General features: G+C 57.4%; 1 pseudogene across 1 annotated transcript; it reads left to right on the forward strand.

The window, feature by feature from the left end:
* The first annotated feature begins 1,690 nt into the window (after positions 1–1,690).
* On the forward strand, positions 1,691–3,655 carry LOC309585836 (olfactory receptor 14J1-like; annotated as a pseudogene). Its single transcript has 2 exons — positions 1,691–1,712; positions 2,674–3,655. The product of its transcript is annotated as an olfactory receptor 14J1-like (transcript).
* The last annotated feature ends 16,058 nt before the right edge of the window (positions 3,656–19,713 follow it).

A 19,713-nucleotide genomic window follows, 5' to 3' on the forward strand; every position in this document is an offset into this window, starting at 1 on the left:
TGCAACGTGTCCCCCAGAAGGAGTCTGGAGCAGCCCAAGGCTCTGTGTGCCCAGGCAGAGGCAGGCAGGACGCAGAGCTGCCAGCAAAGGAAGGGGCCAGCCAGGTGGGGCAGCCGGGGGGATGAGGACAGCCTGCAGGGACAGAGGCGCAGGGCAGGGACACCGTGGGACAGCCTGGGCTGCAGAGGGCAGAGGGGTGTGCAGAAGCTGAAAGGCCCTGACAGAGGCAACTTCTGCAGCACTTTGGCCAGGGCTGCTGTCCCTGGCCCTGAGGCCAGTTGGGAGACAAGTGACCCTTGCAGCCCTGGGGCCTCATTGCCTCTTTTTTCCTGCTCAGCAGCATGGCAGGGGCCACCCCATGGTCCTGCCCTTGGCATTGCACATGCCCACATCCCAGTGCCCCGGGAAGAGTCCCGAGCAATGAGGGAGGGACAGGATCTGCCTTTCCGGCGGCTGGGGCACTGCCTGCAGCCAGCCCGGGCACAGCACAGAGGCACAGAGGGGTTCCATCCGTTAGGGCTGGGAAGATGCTGAGAAGTGACCGGGGGAGAATCATTCCCAGCCCTTGACACAGGAAGCCTCTGGCTGCAGGACAGTGCAGCTGCAGTTCCTGGAGTGATCTCCTCAAGCTGGAACATGCCACTGACTGTGGATTCAGGAAGTACATTCTCTGAGTATCTCTGGTGTAGAACATGAGGACATGCTCAGGCCTTCAGCTCAGTCCAGTAGTATTTCCAACACAATCCTTTCTATAGGGATGAAATTTCCTGAGACTGTTTTCAGTCTCCTACTCTTGGGGAATGGGAGGGGGGAAGTGATAAAGGCATTCATCATTTTTAAGAGTCCCTAAGGCATCGGAACTGTATCTTGAGTGCTCTGCAGGAGTTTCCTAAAGTGCTTTCAAGACACTCCTCTGCCCATGCACCGCACCAGCATCACCTTTGCTGGACCCACCGGGCTCAGTCTGAGCTGTCCTTTCTCCCAGCTGCAAACAGAACCTGTCCCCAGCCAGTGCCCTGCACACAGGCAGGTTTCTGTAGGGCCAAGGAGAGTGCACAGAGATTTGGGGTCTGTGAGTGCTGGCAGGGAGAGATCAGGCACAGGGAAACACCTCCGGGAGGAAGATCTTCAGCAAGCAGAGAGAAGATCAGGCAATGAGAGAAAACAAAAGGCAGAAATGTTGTGGCAGGGAGAGCTTAGAGACCTCCACAGGATGCCCTCGAGTGCAGCCCCTCCCTCTGAACAAGCCCCCTCCCCTCCTCTCTCCCTCAGCCAAGCCTCTGCCCTCAGGGCCGGGGCTCCAAGGCGTGAAGCCCCTCCTGGGCAGGCAGAGCTGCAGCAGAGCCGTGGGGCAGCTCTGCAGCCCCGGGCCCAGTTCCCTCTGCAGAGCACAGGGCTGGGAGCAGCTGCCCGGCCCTGGGGGCTCTGGGAGGGGGCACAGCTGGCTCAGGGTGACGCTGGCCCCAGAGCCCGGCTGTGGGCAATGCAGCCAGGGAAGGAGCTCCATCTCCCTACATCCAATGCCATCATTAGGACACTTGGCTTTCTTCTTGAGGATTCCCCCTAAGCTCTGAGCTTGCCTCCAGGGCGCAAACAGGTCGTGTAGCATCTTGGTGTTACCTGAAAGCCCCACAGTGAGACACAAAAGTTTTATGATGGAGAAAGGGCTGTTGGGTTGGTGAAACGAGCCATGTGTGTATTTGGCTACCAGTGTGGGGCTGAGAGCTCGAGAAGGGGATGGACATTTGATGGGCTGTGGTGGATCGATCTGCTCTCAGCAGCATTGGGATGGTTTTTAAGGGAAATATGGGAGGGTGATTATCCTCTATCTGAGAAGGGTGAAAGGCCAGAGGATCTTGGAACAGGACAGAGTGACAGACCACCTCCCCTCACTCTCCACTCACCACCTTGCCTCACAGAACTCGCTCTATTCTCCCCGAGGGCAGCAGAAATGCTGAGTGTTTCTGGCATCCAAAAACAGTCAGCAGGGGAGATGAAGAGGAGCTATAAAAACCTCTAGAACACTTTAACAGCTTTTGCCATTCCTGTTCTTGGGCCCTGGGAGTGCCCTTGTGTTAGCTGGGCTTTCAAAGTGGAACACCAGGACAGGTCCCTGTCCCCCTCCCACTTCTGCACAGCAAGGCTGAATTATAAAAACCCCCGGAGCAACTGCCCTGAAACTCATGTCACACTCAGCCAGCACCAACCAGGGCTGCGGCTGGAGCTGAAGGAAGATCTGCTAGAAAAACAGAAGAGTGTTGTCGGTGATCGAACACGGACTTGGCCGGCTGCATGCAAAGCCAAATTCTATTGCACAAGTCCCATCTTTATATACTGTTCCAAACCAGCAGTTCAGCAGCTACAAACTTCAGCTGCTAAGGTTCTATGTTTTACATCTCCAAGGGCTACAGATTACCATCTCCTCGCCCAATCTCCCATTAACTATCCTACTCTTTGTCTCGCCTCTTGCTCTTTGTCTCGCCTCCTGCCAGACACGGCCCCGGCCCGCCCCGTCTCTCGCAAGGCCCCACGCCAGCCAAAGCCCTTCTCTGTGGCCACACTCTGAATCCCCATAAGGTGTCAGTGTGTGACAGGAGAAGGATTTGTGGGGCATGTCTTTGATTTTGCTGAGAGACGTTTCCCTTAAGCTGTCACTGACTTCTCCATGAACAGGTCCCCATGGCCAGACACGGCGAGTGTCCAACAGCAGCTCCATCAGCCCCTTCCTCCTGCTGGCATTGGCAGACACGCGGCAGCTGCAGCTCCTGCACTTCTGCCTCTTCCTGGGCATCTCCCTGGCTGCCCTCCTGGGCAGCGGCCTCATCATCAGCGCCGGAGCCTGCGGCCAGCACCTGCACAGCCCCATGTTCTTCTTCCTGCTCAGCCTGGCCCTCACCGACCTGGGCTCCATCTGCACCACTGTCCCCAAGGCCATGCACAATTCCCTTTTGGGACACCAGAACCACCTCGTAGGCAGGAGGTGCTGCACAGCCTCTTTCTCTTTCTCTTTTTCATTTCAGCAGAGTTTTCCCTCCTCGCTGTCGAGTGCTACGAGCGCTACGTGTCCATCTGCAAAGCCCTGCACTACGGGACCCTCCTGGGCAGCAGAGCTTGTGCCCACATGGCAGCAGCTGCCTGGGCCAGTGCCTTTCTCTACGCTCTCCTGCACACGGCCAATACATTTTCCCTGCCCCTGGGCCAGGGCAATGCCCTGGGCCAGTTCTTCTGTGAAATCCCACACATCCTCAAGCTCTCCTGCTCCAAATCCCACCTCAGGGAACTCGGGCTTGTTGTGTTTTCCATCTGTTTAACTTTTGGTTCTTTTGTGTTCATTGTTTTCTCCTATGTGCAGATCTTCAGGGCCGTGCTGAGGATCCCCTCTGAGCAGGGATGGCACAAAGCCTTTTCCACGTGCCTCCCTCACCTGGCCGTGGTCTCCCTGTTCCTCAGCACTGGCTTTGTTGCCTGCCTGAAGCCCCCCTCCATCTCCTCCCCATCCCTGGACCTGGAACTGCCAGTTCTGTACTCGGTGGCGCCTCCAGCCCTGAAGCCCCTCATCTACAGCCTGAGGAACCAGGAGCTCAGGGACGCCCTGAGGAAAGTGATGACTGGATGCTTTCCAGAAGCAAAAACCTGCCTGTTTTCAGCTCCATAGGCTAAAGTGTAATCATTAGAGGCCCAGCCTGCCTTCTCAGGTTGTTTTGGTGGTGGTGGTTTTGGTGGCTTTTTTTTCTTCTCATATGTTAAGGTTGTATCCAAAAGATTTTGTTATGCATCTTATTCACTGTTTACAGGCTGAATGTGACTGTTGGCAGGGACTGTGTCAATAAGGAGTCTGCTCTGTGGGTATTCACATTAAATAAAGGACCCATCAGCAAGGTGTCTGTTTGAGATCCTTTGGTTGAGTCCATCCCTGGAGCTGGAGGGCAGGGCCAGTGTTGCAGGCATTGGGGGGGAAGAGTCCCAGCAGAGCAGCACAGCCAGGGAGCAGCAGAGCTTGGTCTTTTCAGAGCTCCTCTCTTATTACTTCCACTCTCTCCTTTGGAGCCGCTGTGATGGTGTAAGGCCAACAGCTCTGTCCGGGTGGTGCGAGTCCTGCTGCGTGTCACAGGCAGGGACAGGCCATGGGCACTGCTGGGACACAGCTGGGCTCCGCCACAGCAGTTCCATCAGCAAAGGGCATCTCCTGAAGGCACTGCAGGAAGGCTTTGCTCTCCCTCCACAGTCACTGTCAGGAACAGGCCCAAGGACCAGACTCTAAAGAGGCTGCCTGTGTTCCTTGTTCTCCCAGGGCTCAGTGGGATGAGATCAGGGTCCCAGTGTGGCCTTCAAGAGACTCGGGTGTGCTTCAGGTTTTGCTTGTTGGTGGCCAGTGCCCACCAGATGGTGAATGGTCTGTGATGAACCTTCCTGGGGCTCTGCAGCTTGTGCCAGGGCTGATGGCAGGGGAATGTTCTTCTAGAGGGACTTGGGAGCTGCCAGCAGAACACGGGGGACCTGCAGGGACAGTGTGTGCCAGGGATCAGCAGTGAGTGGAGCTCACTGGGCACAGGCCTGTCCAGGGTGGGCTCACCCACAGATAAAGGACTGAATGTTTCCTGTGACCCATGAGAGCTCTGCAGCCCAGGGGAACACAGCAGGTACAGGGAAAGGAGTCTGGGCAGTGACTCGTCTGACCCTCGGGGAACTTGCAGAGGAGGATCCAGGGCAGCCCCAGCCCATGTGCCCGCCCTGGAACAAGGCAGGCACCTCTGAGCACCCTCCATGGCCACAGCAGAGCCTGTGTGGGAGGGGGTCAGTGCAGGGAGCACCATCAGCTGCAGAGCTCTGTCTCCCAGCTTGAGCAGCACAGTCCAGCAGAGGCAGCCCATGGCCCTGGGCAGCACAGCCCCCATGCTCTGCAGAGCAGCACCCCCAGCTCGGGGGCTCTGGGCAGTAGGGCAGAGGCTACAGCAATGGCTGCTCAGGCCAGCACAGACGTGTTCCCCTGGGAAAGGCCCTGTGGGGAGCTGGCATGGGCCAGGAGAAGAGCAGGAGCTCGTGTGTGTGCAGAGTGGGAGCCCTGGCAAGAGGCTGCCCTGTGCCTGGGATGGCAGCAGGAGCAGCCTGAGGAGCCCCGGAGCCAACTCTCTGCTGCTGTGCTGGGCAGCGGGGCCCTGGGGCTGCACGAGCTGCCCGAGCTGAGGATCTCCTGAGCATCCCAGACACAGAGTCACTGTCCCGGACCTCCAGTGCCTCCAGTTCCTGCTGCAGGGCCAGACAGGACTGGGCTTCTTTGCAGGGCTGGGGCCGGGGCAGGGAGAGGAAAACAATGGACCCTTGATTGTAGGAGTCCCCACAGTGTCACAATGCTCTCCATGGTTCCACGAGGCCTTGCAGTGTCACGCTGGCCCCTTGGTTCCTTTGGGCCCCACGGTGTCACTATGGCGCCCTTGGTTACACGAGGCCCCGCGGTGTCGCAAGGCCCCTTTGGTTCTCCCAGGGCCCTCAGTGTCTGTTTTGCCAGTGGGCAGGGTCAGCACCAAAGACACAGACACCAAGTTCAGGAATAGTGGAATTTATTATAATGCAAAACTGCAAAGAATCACAAAAGGAGAAGCCCAGCAAAGCACCCAATCATCACTACTCAAGATTGTGTACAGTAATCAAGAAAGAGACAGCACCAGTCACCCTCAGACCTTGCCATCATCCACATCCTCACATCAGCTGGGGGAAGCTGTCCCAGCCAAGGACTGGAGAGCCATTCCCAGACCCTGGGAATTCCTGCAGGTACATCCAGCTTTGCGGGCACCGAGGCTTCAACCTCGCTGTGAGAGGGCCCAGCTTTGACAGCGTTGAACAAACAAGCTGACATCACTTCTAGTGTGGGAACATCTGGTTTCATTCTCCTCTTTGGTTTCTCCCAAAGCCTGGCCGGGGCTCAAGGAGGAACCGAGGGAGTTTGATCCTAAACCCCCAAACAAGGCCAGATGGGGCCCTGTCCAGTTTCTAAATACAGAAAGGTAAATCCGTGTTTCACCAATGAACATAGAGCATATTGCTAATAATGCTCTGTTAATGAGCAGATAGAAATAGAACATTTGGTTGGAAGGTTCATGTAGATGTCAACTTTAGCTCAGAGCCTGTTGTTCAGGCCTCAGTCAGGGCCTGTTGTTCAGGCCTCAGTACTTCAATCAGTCCTTTGACCTAGAGACGAACTACAACCTTCATAACAATCCTTTTGATACTACAATCTTTTAGATTTAAGCATTTGAATTACTTTGTTGACAAGCCAAAATATCATACGGGAAGTGCTTTAAGGGCATCTTTTCACAATCTTCATAGGAACGCTTAACCCAGCCATGATTAAAGAGCTGTACGTGACTTTGATTCCATTTCCCTTTATACTGGGTGCAACTGAACAGTTCACAGTGTGGGTGCATACAACCTATTCCAGGAGACAACATCCATCCACAGACACTTTTTCCTACATATATTCCTCTTTATCCGATTTAGGCAAGAAATGCCTTTTCTACGAAAATGCAGCGGTCAGGGATCGCCACCCTCGGTCTAGAACCCTGTTTTTATCATGAACTGTGCTCAAGTTTCTAACCCACCGTTTGGGTTGGGCCAGATGGGCCAGCCAAGGCCAGTCATCGAATCCTTCTGGACTTCCACGCACCCAGCAATTACTGAGGTTAAATGAGTTCCCTATCTCTGCTCCTACTGTTAGAAATCTGTTTTCCCAACCAGTGCTCTGATTACAATGACAACATTAAACCAACAAGATCAACCATAGTTTCACTGTTAAGCGGTCCCTTTCTGTCTGCAGAAGTCACTCAGTGGCACATCAGTCTTCACATCGAGCGCCGTGGATCAGAGCACTTTGCAAAGGGACCATTGGGGCAAAGAGGGAGATTTGGTCTGGCAGGCTCTGCAAAACAATATCCTGTAACATCTCTTTGTTCTCACATAGAACACTTGGCTGCAGGGACATGTTCCCATCTTTCTCACCCAGGTTTCAGGATTCAAACAGTGTTGTCTTTGCCTACAGCTCTTCCTTCAGCTGGCTCGGGCGGGCCATTTGGCCTCTGGACCCACACTCTGGCTCCATGATTAGGACTGGTGGATCCAAGCCCTTTATCTCCAGGAACAGTGGTGATGTGAGGTGGATGTTCTTTTTTCACGGTTGTTTTAAAAACTGGCAATATCAATAATTGTGCTACCCTGCCGTGGGGTTGAAAAATCCAGTGTTGTTCACTGTTGTTTAACAGAACTACTTTAATTTCTCCTTGATAATCTGCACCAAGCACTCCTCCCACCATATGAACACTTGTCAAGGCCAAGCTTGAGTGAGCAGTTATCAAACCAGTGTCCCGGAGGAATCTGAATTCCTGTGCCGGTATTGATAACTCTCATTTGCTTCTGATTTATCCTAATTAATTCTAATGCGTAAAGGTCCAGCCCTGCAGCCTCTGGGATGGCCCTGTCAGGGGCCATCACCCCCAGAACAATTTCCCAGGAAGTCAGAGTGTCACTGTCCGTGGTTGTATTTCCAAATTGGGTGCAGCCACGCGCATCGAGGCGGTTTCCATTTCCCCAGGGGGCCCATTGTTAAGGATATGGAGCACATCTGTGAGGTGGGTTTTTCATTGCAACAGCTTCCCATCTCCTACATTTTTCAATTGCTCTTTTAACAACCCCTTCATCTGTTCAATCAATTCTGCAGCTTGTGGATAGTCTGGTATATGAAAAACCCAGCAGTCTTACTCACTTTATTTTGCACAGGAACAGACAAAGCATTCCACGTCCTGGCATCAGCAAACACTATCAAAACAGCCAGTTTCATCCCTTCCTCCTTCATCTCTTGTATACAATCTCACACAGTTTCCCAGCAATGTTGGGGTCCTGGCCAATCATTTTCTGTAGAGTACTTAGTCTTATATCCCTGAGCAGCCAAAGCTAACAAATTGGTATTTGGAGCATTATTTCACAATGTCATTATATACATGTGAAAACATAAACATACAATTTTTATTATATTATATACATGTAGATAATTCTTTTTATTTTTATTCTTGTTGTTATTATTATTATTTCCTTTGCTCAAACAAATCCAAGCTCAAGATTAAAAACTTCTTCTGTGGCTCCATGTGGGAGCGTTTCAACAACAAGCGTTCCTTCTGTTGGTGCTGTTTCCGAGATGCTGTTAACAAAATTCACCCTCATCTTCCCAAACCCACAAGTTCTTTTCCTTTTTCCATATGCAATTTTTGGATGCATTCTAATACATCCAGTGCTTCAGCTTCTTTCAGTTGACGTCCTCATTGCTCGCACGGTGCTCCGACCTCAGCCCACGCCACAGCCAGCAAACCCTCGGGAAGGTCTTCCCATCCGGGAATTTTGGATGGCACTGATTCCTTACACTTTCATTTAAAAAGCAGCATTTTGTTGGGATCCGGCCAGACTATACCAAATTTGTTTTACCAGTGGGCAGGGTCAGCACCAAAGACACAGACACCAACTCAAGGAATCAGCGTCATTTACTGTAGTTCAAAGCAGCAGAGAATCACAAAAGGAGAAGCTCAGCAATGCACCCAATCATCACAGCCAAAGATTGCCCGTAGTGATTAAGAAAGAGACAGCCCCAGTTCCCCTCAGACTTTACCATCGCCCACATGCACACATCAGCTGGGGGAAGCTGTCCCAGCCAAGGACTGGAGAGCCATTCACGGACACTGGGAATTCCTGCAGCTGCCTCCAGCCACAGCTGAGGCTCCAACCCCGCTGGGAGAGGGCCCGGCTTTGATAGTGTTGAACTGACAAACCGACAGCACTTCTAGTGTGGGAATATCTGGTTTCATTCTCCTGATTGGTTTCTCCTCAAGCCTGGCCAGGGCTCAAGGAGGAAGCAAGGGAGTTGACTTTGACCATACAGCCCCAAACAAGGCCAGATGTCAGATTTCATGGCCTTGTCCAGCTTCCAAATACAGAAAGGTCAATCCATGTTTCACTAATGGGTGGATACATCTATCAGAGCGCTAATGACCATGCGCATTTCATTAATGAGCAAGTTCAAAGAGAACCTTTGCTGGGAAGGTTCTGATGGTGCCCCAAGCCCCGGGACTGGAGGGGCCCCTTGGCTGCGGGGCTGGCAGGGAGCTGCCCCTTGTTCTCACTCTGCCTCACGCAAAGCTGGGCCGCTCACAAGTGGGGCAGCACAGCAAACAGGCAGCCTGCGAGTCTCTTCCATCCTCGTCTCTTGGGATTTTTCACCTTTGAGCTTAAGGTCTACAAAGGCAACTGCTTTTGGTCCCGCTGGGTATCGCCACGTTAAGCAATGCTGCTCAATCCGTCTGTAGCACAGCAGCAGGGGAAAGGCCTCAGCCCTTCAGTGTCAGGAGCTGCCGGGCTCTGCCTGAGCAGCTCAGCCAGCAGGAAGGGAGCTGCTCCACACGGGAACGAGGAGCAAAGGACTGCAGCACCTCCTCCTTGGGCAGAGCCCAGATTCGGTGGGGCAATAACAGAGTTATTCTCGTGCACTGGTGCATCAGCACTGCAGCTGCTGTGCCCGCAAGCACATGGTTCGAGATCTGCAAAAGAATTCTGCAACTCTTGACTGGGTCAGGATGTCACCAGTGCTGAACTCCACTTTAGTCCAAAGCAACCAGTTTACACCTCTGCTGGTGTCTGCTAGGTTTTTTTCTTCAGGGTATCCAGACAAAAGGAAACAGAGGAGGAGGCTACATTTTCGTTGTTGAGCAGAAATGCATCTCATTTTGCTGTACAATCCTTTTTTAAGACGTGTTATCTCTTTAAAAAAAAAAAGAAAAAAGAAAAAACAGAAAAAATATGAAAGAGGAAAAAACCAAATGTGTAGTGAAAAATCTTTTGTAACTTTGGTTTAAGTGGTAACTGATCCTTTTAAAAAGAGAACTAAGTTATTTACTTTGCAAATGTGCTGATGGCATGGATCCATCTCACTGACCTCAGCAGCCTTTTTTTAAAGGTTTTGGGGTTTGTTGCCAATATTAAGTTATTTTAAATTGTGGTTGAAGCAATAGGAAATTGAAATATGGATTGTGCATGACCGTGTCTTGAGTGTAAAAATATTGCAGTTTGAAACTTGGACCTAAAGTATTGCAAAGCAAAGTTATAAATACCAATGGATTGTGTGACAGCAACAATTTCCTATAGGATGTGCAGCATCAGAAAGACTTCATCAGTGTGGCTGTGGGTGCTTTTAGCTTTGTCCTGTGCCACTCTATGATGACATGAAACAGGACTTAACCTGCCACCAGCCCAGGCCACCCTTTGCCACCCCAGCTCCTTGGACCTTGTGTCCGCACAAGCAGACACAAAGTGTTTCTGCTGCTTCCCCCTTTTGCACAAATCCACAGAGAGCTGGGATTTTCCCCGGTCTCGTGTCTCCATTGTGCCATATTCCTAAAGAACCAGCAGCCCCTCCCAATGAATACGGTGAGTTACACAGATGCTTGTCAGCTCCACTGCCTGCCTAGAAATCTTGAAACTGCTTCTAAATGCTGCTCACTTCAGCTCTTGGACACCTACTCACACAGAGCTGGGACAAAAATGCCCCGGATGCCAGCTTACAAGGTGAGTTACGCCAAAGAAGGGCTATGTGGGAAATCTCTATCCCTGCCTATCCTTTGAAGAGATCTGTACCCGGGGGTGCGCACAGATGGGTCTTGTATCTAAAGGAAGGAATGTGCCAGCAACGTGACTGACACTTTCCCTCTCCGTGTTCGTTCCGCAGCCACGGGTACAAAGACATTCTGGGAACCCTTGTGCAGCCAGAGCCTTCTATCCCTGCAGAACGGAGCGCGGCGGCTGGGGGCGGTTGGCGGGCAGCGAGCCCCGGGCAGCAGGCGAGATGCGGCTCCGCACCTGCCGGGCCCTGCTAAGGCTCAATGCCGGCTCCTCTGCAACAGCAAAGACCTTCAGCCTTGTCACTGCCCAGAGGGGCAGTGCTGGCCCGGCCGCACAGCTCGTTTTCCCCACAAGCTGCAGGAGGTGAGAAGGCAACACTTGCAAACACTGACTGCGAGCCACAGCGCCGGCTGCGCACCATTAACCTCAGCTCTGGGACCACTGTCTGCCCCAAGCTCCGGGGGATGCACTGGGAGCCCGGCTGGGCTCTGCCCTGGGGCCATCCTCCAGTGACAGCTGCAAACAGGGAGCATTTAGTTGCCACCAAGAGCCCAGCCACGCGTGGAGGGGAGCTGGTGCAGCTGCGGCCTGCGCTGTTGCCTGCTGTGCTCTGGGGCTGCTGCTCCCCGCAGAGGGAACTGCACTGCCGTGCCAGAGGAGACAGAGAAGCTTCAGCTTAAGCCGAACTGAGCTGGATGGCTGGGCTGGCAGGAGTGGCGAGGGTCAAGGGGATTCCCAGAGCTCATCCTGCTGCAAGGACGAGCAAAAGTGGCAGTGGGAAGCTAACAGTGAGGAGAGCTGAGGCCTGGAGGGCAGCTCTTGAATGACGCTCAAATCTCACCGGACCTCTGAGACATTGCTGTTCTTCTGCCAGTGAAAGGATGAGTCCCTAAACCTGGGGCTCGCTCCTCCTCGTGGTCAGGGGCATCAAGGAAGGCTACAGTGCGACAGAGACTGCCCTGAGCTGGCAACTCACTGGGGGAAAAGAGGGAGCACTTGTGAAGTAAAGGCAGGTGGGGCAGAGAACTGTGCAGAGAAGGGCTGAGCTAAAGCTTGAGCAAGATGAAAAATGTCATTTGGGCTCATCCCAGACTGATTTCATTTCACAAGTTATTGAACAAGTTTATTTTGGGCAGGGGGGTGTCATGTTTTCCCCTGGAGGCGTGCACTCTGCAGGCTTGAGCTGCGTTGCCGAAATGCTCGGGCACGTCTCTGCTGCAGCTCACACCGGTTCTTCTTTGGCTTCTTCCGGCCCGGTGCTGAGCCGCAGCAGAGCCCTGGCGGAGCCCAGAGCAGCCTCAGCATCCACAGAGCCCGGCTGCAAGGAGAGAAAGCAGAAACCGCCCGTCAGCTGAAGGCTCCCGTCCCCCTTGTCCCAGCCGCCCGCGGTGCCCAGGCCGCGCTGGCCGTGCTCAGAGCGGTGCCCGAAGCCGCCCGTCCCTGCTGCCTCTGGCAGGAGAGCAGGATGGCAGGACACGTGCCCAGCCTGCAGCCGGCCGTGGCACAGCCACCTCCTCAGCAGCTGCCCAGAGCGGGATGCTGCTGTGCTCGCTGCCATCTCCCAAAAGCCCTTATCCCAGCCGTGCCAAGAAGACGGGGACCCACCGCACGCCACCCGCCGCCGGAAGAAAAGCTGCTCCCAAGCCATGTCCTCGGCCTTCTCCAAGGCCATGTCCCATCCACGCCGCAGCTGCTCCCAAGCACTTCCCGATCCAGACTGGACACCACCTACAACGCTTCCTTGAAGAAAAACAAACAAATTAAAGAAAAGGCATTACAGACAAAAAGGAGAAACAAGAAAAAAGCTAAAAAATCTTCTCTCTGTCAGGGGCCTGAGCAAGGCCCAACCTTCCCTACATGCTGGGGAAAAACCCACCCACAGGCGAGGGAAGCCCACGCTTTCTCCCTTCCCCCCTGCACTGCCCCCCAACAGGCACGGCGAGCCCAAAGCAAACAAGGGCAGTGGAGCAGCCCAAGCCCTTCCTTTCCTGCAAAACAAAGCAGCCCGTGCACAGCTCCTGGATTGCCACCTCTGCTCCTGCCATGGGGGCTTGTTTGTGTCGGGCTGCCAGCCCCAGCCCCAGCCCCAGCCCAGGGAACAGTGGGTGGTGGGGGCTGTTGGCAGGGCCAGGGGCTGACTCCCATTTCGTAAGCACCCCAGCCCATCCCGCCCACCCTGCCAAAAAGCAGCTTGGCAGCCGGCTGAAGGATTGGTTGCATCTGCCCCAGCAAAGGGAGGAACCTTTGCTTCCTGGCCAGGCCGTGCAATGCCCAAATCTGGGAGCATCCCCCTGGGTGTGGACTCATCTGTAAATTCGCTGTGGAACCTGGCTTTGAAGAAGGTGCCACAATTGAAGTCCATCATCTTCAGCTTGCCAGGTGGAGGAAGAGCTTGTCATCCTTGATGTCACCCTACATGTCTCCAGCAGCAGCAGCCGCACCTGGCACAGCTTCTCCAGGGGCTTCTTCTTCCCTGGGGCTGGAGCAGGCTGTCAGTGCTCTGCCCAGGGCCCCGGCTGTTGCTGAAGCAGGACAAGCAAAAGCAGCTGGCACGGGGGCCACCAGAGCTGGGAAGAGCAGCTCAGCTCCAGCAGCAGGGCTGCGCGTGCCCAGCTGAGGAGCCCTGCGCAGCGATTCAGGCAGGACAAAAACTCTGCCTTTCTTTGCTGCTCCTTGCCAAGGCGCGTGTGCAGCTGGAACTCACCGGCTCCCTGGCTCAAAGCGTGCGTGTGGCTCTCTCCCTTCTCCTATGGCACGCGAATATCCTGCATCCAAGGAGCACAGGACAGGTCTTCTAATGAGGGCCTTTCCGAGGAGAGCACGGATAAACACCGTCGGATGAGATCCTGGCACTCTGCGCAGAGAAAGCAGAAAGCACCAGTCAGTCACAGAAGGCTCCTGTCTGCTTTGCCCCACTCTTGCCATGGCCAGGCCGTGCTGCATGTGCTCAGGGCTGTGCCTAAACTTTGCCACCAATTCTTTCTTTTGGAGGAGAGCAGGACATTGCCACCTCCTCAGCAGCTGCCAGTGTGGGATGCTCCTGAGCCCGCTGCTGCCTCCCAGCACTGCTATTCCCCCCGTGCTGCAGAGACGAGGATCCACCTGGAGAGAGCCGTCGTGGGAGCGAGAGCCGGCCCCAGGTGCTGTTCCAGCCCCTCCTGAAAGGGTGCTCCCCGCAGACCATCTGGTGCAGCACGATGCCCAGGGACCAGACGGTCGCTGCCTCGCCGTGGTACCAGCCCAGGTGCGTCCATTCCGGCGGGCTGTAGGACGGTGTTCCTATGGAATAGAGATGGAGTTCTTCAGGGGGACGCTGCCTGCTCCCAGAGCCTCGCCCCAGCATCCCCGGGCATGCGGGGGCCGCACCAGCGGCACGCGGCCTGACCCGCTGCCCTCTCGCCAGCACCTGGGGCTTGTGTACAGACTGGGGGTTGGAAAAGAAGCCGCCGGTGTCGCAAGAGGGCAGCGGAAGCCCTGGCAAGGCCCGAGCATTCCATGCAAAGGAAAAACCCACTTGGTGCTGGGGAAAAACCACGCTTTCATCCTCCCTGCCTGCACTGCCCCAGAAACCATTCTTAAGCCAAGGCAAGCACGGGCAGCAGAGCAGTCTGAGCCCTGTCTCGCCTGCACACCAAACGGGCTGGAGCACAGGTTCTGGCCCCCCCTCTCTGCTACCCCCTCCCACGGGTGTTTCTGTGGCGCTGGCTGCCCCAGCCCCAGCGCCAGTCCTGGGCAGAGGGGCTGGCAAAGGCTGCCAGCAGGGCTGGAAGATGGCCCCTCAGCCAGCGCCGCTCAAAAGCAGCAAGGCTGAAGACTCCGGCTGCCATGACTGGCAGCAAAAGGGAGAATCCCCCCTGCCACAGCCGCCTTGGGCTGTGAGCTGTTGGGCTCTGAGATGCCGCTCCCAGGAGCCTCCCCCTGCGTGGGCTCACCTGCAAAGCTGGTGTAGGCTGCGGCTTGCAGGTAGGTGCCACAGCCAAAGTCGATGAGTTTGGCCTGCCCGGTGGCCAGGTCAACCAGGATGTTCTCTGGTTTGATGTCCCGGTGCAGGACCCCGCAGCTGGTGCAGTGCCGCACGGCCTCCAGCACCTGGCGGAACAGGTGCCGCGCCACCTCCTCGCACAGGAAGCCCCGTGCCCGAATGAAATGAAGGAGGTCCTGAGACCGCTCCGGGCGCTCCAGCACCATCACCACGTTGTTGGGGAGCTCCAGCCACTCGTGGAGCTGGACGATGCCAGGGAAGCCAGCGGACACCTTGGCCAGCAGCACGATCTCCAGTGGTGCTCGGGTGCCGTCGGGCTGTGGGAGGAGCACGATGCCGTCAGCGGGGCCCATGCCGTGCCGGGGCTCGGCAAGCCCTCAGCCAGCCGGGGACGCTCTGCGCGCTCCGCTGGCCCCACGGCCGCTCTCCCCCGAGCCGTTCTGGCGGCTTCCACCCTGCCGGGCCTCGGCTCATCCCCGCCCGTCGCGCCCCGGCTTCTCGCGCTGCCCCTCGCTCACTCACCAGCTGGCCCCAATGGTGGATGCGGTTCCGCGGCACACGTTTGATGGCCACCTGCAAGGCAAGGGGAGCAGCGGGCTGAGCTCGCCGCCCGCCCTGCCGAGCCCCATGCTCCTTCTCCTCCTCCTTTGCCCCCCGCCTCCCGCGCCCGCCGCCGGCCCCGCCACTCACCGGGGCTCCGTCCGAGAGCCGCGTCGCCGCCAAGACGCTGCCGAAGCCGCCGCGCCCCAGCAGCGAACCCAGCCGGTAGCGCTCCTTCAGGCCCTGCTGCGCCTTCCGTGCCGGCGAGACGCGGCCGTCAGCGCTCGGCCCGGGGCCAGGAACGGCCCCCGAGCGCCGCTCAACCGCCCCGGGCCGGCCATCCCCACATGTTGCCTCTTTTGAAGCGGACACCGGCGGCTCGGGGCCGGCGGCCGCGCTCAAGAGCGGCGGACTTCGGAGCGGGGAAGACGCTGCCGAGGCGGCGGGAGCGGCCGCGCCGCCTGTGTCCCCGGCGGGCCCCGGGAGGAGCCGAGGCCGGGGCCGGGGTCGGGGTGGGGGTCGGGCTCGGGCCAGCTGGAGCCAGGGGCTGGCGATGGTGCCCAGGAGCCAGGCACTGATGCCCGCCCAGCAGCGCCACAGCCAGGACGGCGAGAGCCGGGCGGAGGCGGGACCGCGGCGGGACGCCCGGGGGCGGGGAGGGGGCAGCCCCGCCCGGGGCCGGGGCCGGGCCGGGGGCATGGCCCGGCCGGGCACGGGGAGAGGGAGGCCGCGGGACGGGGGGGTTGGGGAACGAAAGGGAGAGCGGGAGAGGGTGCGAGACCCTGGGAGAGGGAGAGGAGGAGCAGGAGAAGGGACTTAGCAGAGGGTTCGTGGACTCGCTGCTCTTCTGCTGCTCTTGTGCTGCTGCCGCTGCTGCCGCTGCTGCCGCTGCTGCCGCTGCCGCTGAAGCGCTGGGAGCGTTTGTCCGCGTGTCCGTGTGTCCGGTGCCCGTGTGTCCGTTGCCCCCCGCGCGCCCCACGGCCGAGCCCCGCGCGCCCCGGGGCAGCACGGGCCGCTCCGCTCCGGGGCCGAGGCGGAGTCCCGGAGCATCTCTTCCTCCCGCAGCCACAGCAAACCCGCTCGGCCTTTGGGAGCATTTTTGCACACGGTTCCCTTTGAAGGGCTCCTCTCTCCTCCCATTTCCAAGGAGTCTCCCTGGGGTTTTGGCACCTGCAGCGACAGGGTAGCGATTGGGCTTCAAACTTCAAGAAAGACATGGAGGGGCTGGAGCATGTCCAGAGATGGGAATGGAGCTGGGGAAGGGTCTGGAGGACTTCTGAGGGGCAGCTGAGGGATCTGAGGGGGCTGAGCCTGGAGGAAAGGAGGCTCAGGGGGGAGCTGGCTCTCTCCAAGTCCCTGACAGGAGGGGGCAGCCAGAAGGGCTGGGGCTCTGCTGCCAAGGGAAGGGACGAGAGGAAATGGCCTCGGGGGAACCTTTGGGGTGGATGGTGGGGAAATTCTCAATCTCCATGTCTCGACAGAGCGGGAGAGGGGGAGGGGTGGGGCGCGACCTGGGGACACGGGGGTGGTGACGGTGGGCTGGGGACACGGGAAAGGGCACGGGAAAGGGCACGGGAAGCCAAAGCCCCGCTGAGCGCTGGCGCTGGGCTGGCACGGGGTGAGCCGGCAGCAGGGCCCCAGAGCCCTGAGGGACTCGCCCTGACGCCCGGGGAGTATTGATCCTGGTCTCTAAAAAATGAGACTCAATAAAATACCATTAAAAGATGCTTCCTTCTCCTCCTCCTCCTCCCCCATCCCTTCTCCTGCTCCCCCCGGGCCCAGCGCCCACCCTTGGTCCCCCGTTTTCCCAGCGCGGTCGCATCCCGCGGGAGGAGCCGGGATGGAGGCGGGGCAGGTCGGGCTGGGGCAGGGCTGGGCTGTGGGCCCGGCCTGGGAGCCCCCCACGCGCCCCCTCCTCAAATTCCCCTGGCGGGGGGCGCTGGGGGCGAGGGGGGGCGCAGGTGGGGTCCGGGGGGGGAGCGCTGGGCGCTGCGGGTCTGCCTGGCAACTGGTGAGTCACCAGCGCCGCGCGCTCTGATTGGCTGAAGGTTGTTCAGCGCCTTCTCTGATTCTCTGACACTTGCGCGGAATTTTGGTTGGTCCTTGGGGGCTGTGGGGCGGCTTGGGGGGGGGGGGTCTCTGCGCCTTTGGGGTTCGCTGGGTGGCGATTTGGGGTTGAGGTGCCTCCCAAGGACCCCCCGGGGGGGGCGACACACGGGTGACACACGGGGGTCCCATTCCCGATCCATCCTGGGGCCGGTTCCGCCCCCTCCACTCTCGGTCCCCGCGCGGGATCCCCCAAAGTCCCTTCCCACTGTTCCCCAATAAACGGGACCGGGGCGAACTGGGAAGCCTTCCTGGGAACACTGGGAGCAGCCGGGCAGGGGCAGAGTGACAGCGGGGCTGGGGGGGACACACGACCCCCCAAAATCAGTTCAGTGCCGCAGCGTGCTGTGCACAATTTCTATGCTGCTAAGAGAAGGGGGTGATTTTGGAACGTTTTCCTTCCTGACACGTCTGTCTGTGGGAGCTTCAGGTGCTTGGGCTCAGGGATACGGAAGGTGTGTGAAAGTGACTGGGCTGCGAGAATCATGTTGCACAGGGAAGAGGGAAGGTCAGCAAATGTTTCCTGTCCTGGCACATGTCTCAGTCTGAACTGCAGCTGGAGATGCTTCACTTCCACCAAGGACTCTGCCACCTTGCGAGAAGGATGTGCTAGATGGAGTTGAGAAAGAAAGTGCGTATCACGAGCTTGTTTCCTCTAGTTCCTAGAGAGCAAAGGGGCTGTGAAAGGCAGCACTGGCTTTTTGTTCTAGGACTTTTTCTTGACAAGCAGCTGCTGGATGTTTGGAAGGGGGTTTGGGATATGCAAAAATGAGAGGGTAAGATGGTACACTGAGCTTGAGAGAAAAAGCCTATCTTCAGGGATTTGGATGCATTTCAGAGGGTGTGAGTTCCATGCTGAGCAGCTGATGGCACAGAAAAGGTTCTAAAGAAAGAGGCCGTGCTGGAATTGCCTTTTCTTTTGCAGCCTAGAAACTGCACAGCCAACAGCAAAAACGATTCCTCCTCCCTCCCTGCAACATGCAGGATCCCATTCCTTTCTGTCTCCAAGAGGCAGGATGCACAGCCGAGCTCTTCCACCCACTGCTCACACACGACTGGGGCCACGCCAGCCAAGCGCTTGGCTTTTTGCTGGCCACTGTCAGCGCTCATGGAAACAAGCACACGATAGCGCTGCCCACTTGCAGGAGAAGGAATCACTGCGAGCCCAGCTCGAAAGCACCCCAAGGGCAGAGGCAACTTGGAAACTTCCCTGCTCTCAAATCAACGGTATCAGGACAAAAAGATTTCCCTCATCTTCCCCTTGCAAGTGCAGACTCCTCTTTGCACCCACACTCCAAGAGCAAGATGAACTCCTTTGCCCTAACTTGCACTTTCCTTCTCAGCTCTAGGCACCATCCGAAGCCTTCCCTCTGCCAGAGTCAGGATCCAAAGACAACGGCACCAGGGACTGCTCACACACGAAAGGCACCAGGACAAAAGGCTCCCGAGCTTGGCCTTTGCATTCCCGCTGACAGCTCAACAGCTCTAAGCCAGAGAAGTGCCTGGTGGGAGGAGCCTTTAGAATCACTCCAAGCACCTCATGACAAGGAGCTGCAGCGTGTGGGGATGAATCTCCAGCAGCCTCCTGCCCCAGAGTGTCCCCCGGGAGCAGCCATGCTCCAGGCCGTCACTGCCAGCTGCACAGCCAAAGGAGCCGGTGTTCCCCACCACGGCTGTGCCTGGGACAGAGACACGAGTGGCCACAGAAGTGGCCATGGCACTGTCCGCATGCTGTCCCTGCTGCTTCTCGCCCAGCCGCTGGCGGGGCACCAACTGCCAGCCAGCCACTCCTAAAGCCACGGGCCCACTGGGACACTGCGGGGGCTCGTGGAAGCCAGCGGCCATTGTGACCCAGCGGGGCTGCCCAGAACCCACGGTGCTTTGTGACCCGTGGCTGCCAGGAGAGCCTTTGTGATGCTGGGGACCTACCCGGAAGCCTGGCTCCACTGTGACACCAGCACAGAAGCTCGGGGAGCCCTGCAGACCGTGGGGATGCTGGGGAAGCTGACGGAAGCCTGGGCACCACAGTGACGCTGTGGAACCTGGTGGAATGGAGGGGCTACAGTGACACTCTGGGGCCTTTTGGAAGCAAGGAGACCCTGGTGGGAAGCCACGGGATGATTAATGCTGGCAGGAACCTGCTCCAGCTGGGCTCCTCTCTCCCAGCTTCCACAGGTACTGCTAGGATGCCCCTGCGGCACTGGCTTGTCACGGGCTCACGGCTTCCTTTGGGAATGGCTCTGCTGCAGGATGGCATGCTGCAGAGAATGCAGGTAGATTTTGTGCTCCCTCCTGGCATGCAGGTGGACAAGAAAGCCTGATCCAGCCCCCCATCAGCCCGGCTGTGTCATTGGGGCAGGGCAACTTTGGCAGCAGCCCCAGCCCTGCTCCTGGTCCTGGCTGGGCACGCAGCTGCTGGGACACAGGTGTGTCCT

Source organism: Coloeus monedula (genome assembly GCF_965178545.1).
Source record: "Coloeus monedula genome assembly, contig: HAP1_SCAFFOLD_534, whole genome shotgun sequence".
NCBI classification, from domain to species: Eukaryota; Metazoa; Chordata; class Aves; order Passeriformes; family Corvidae; genus Coloeus; species Coloeus monedula.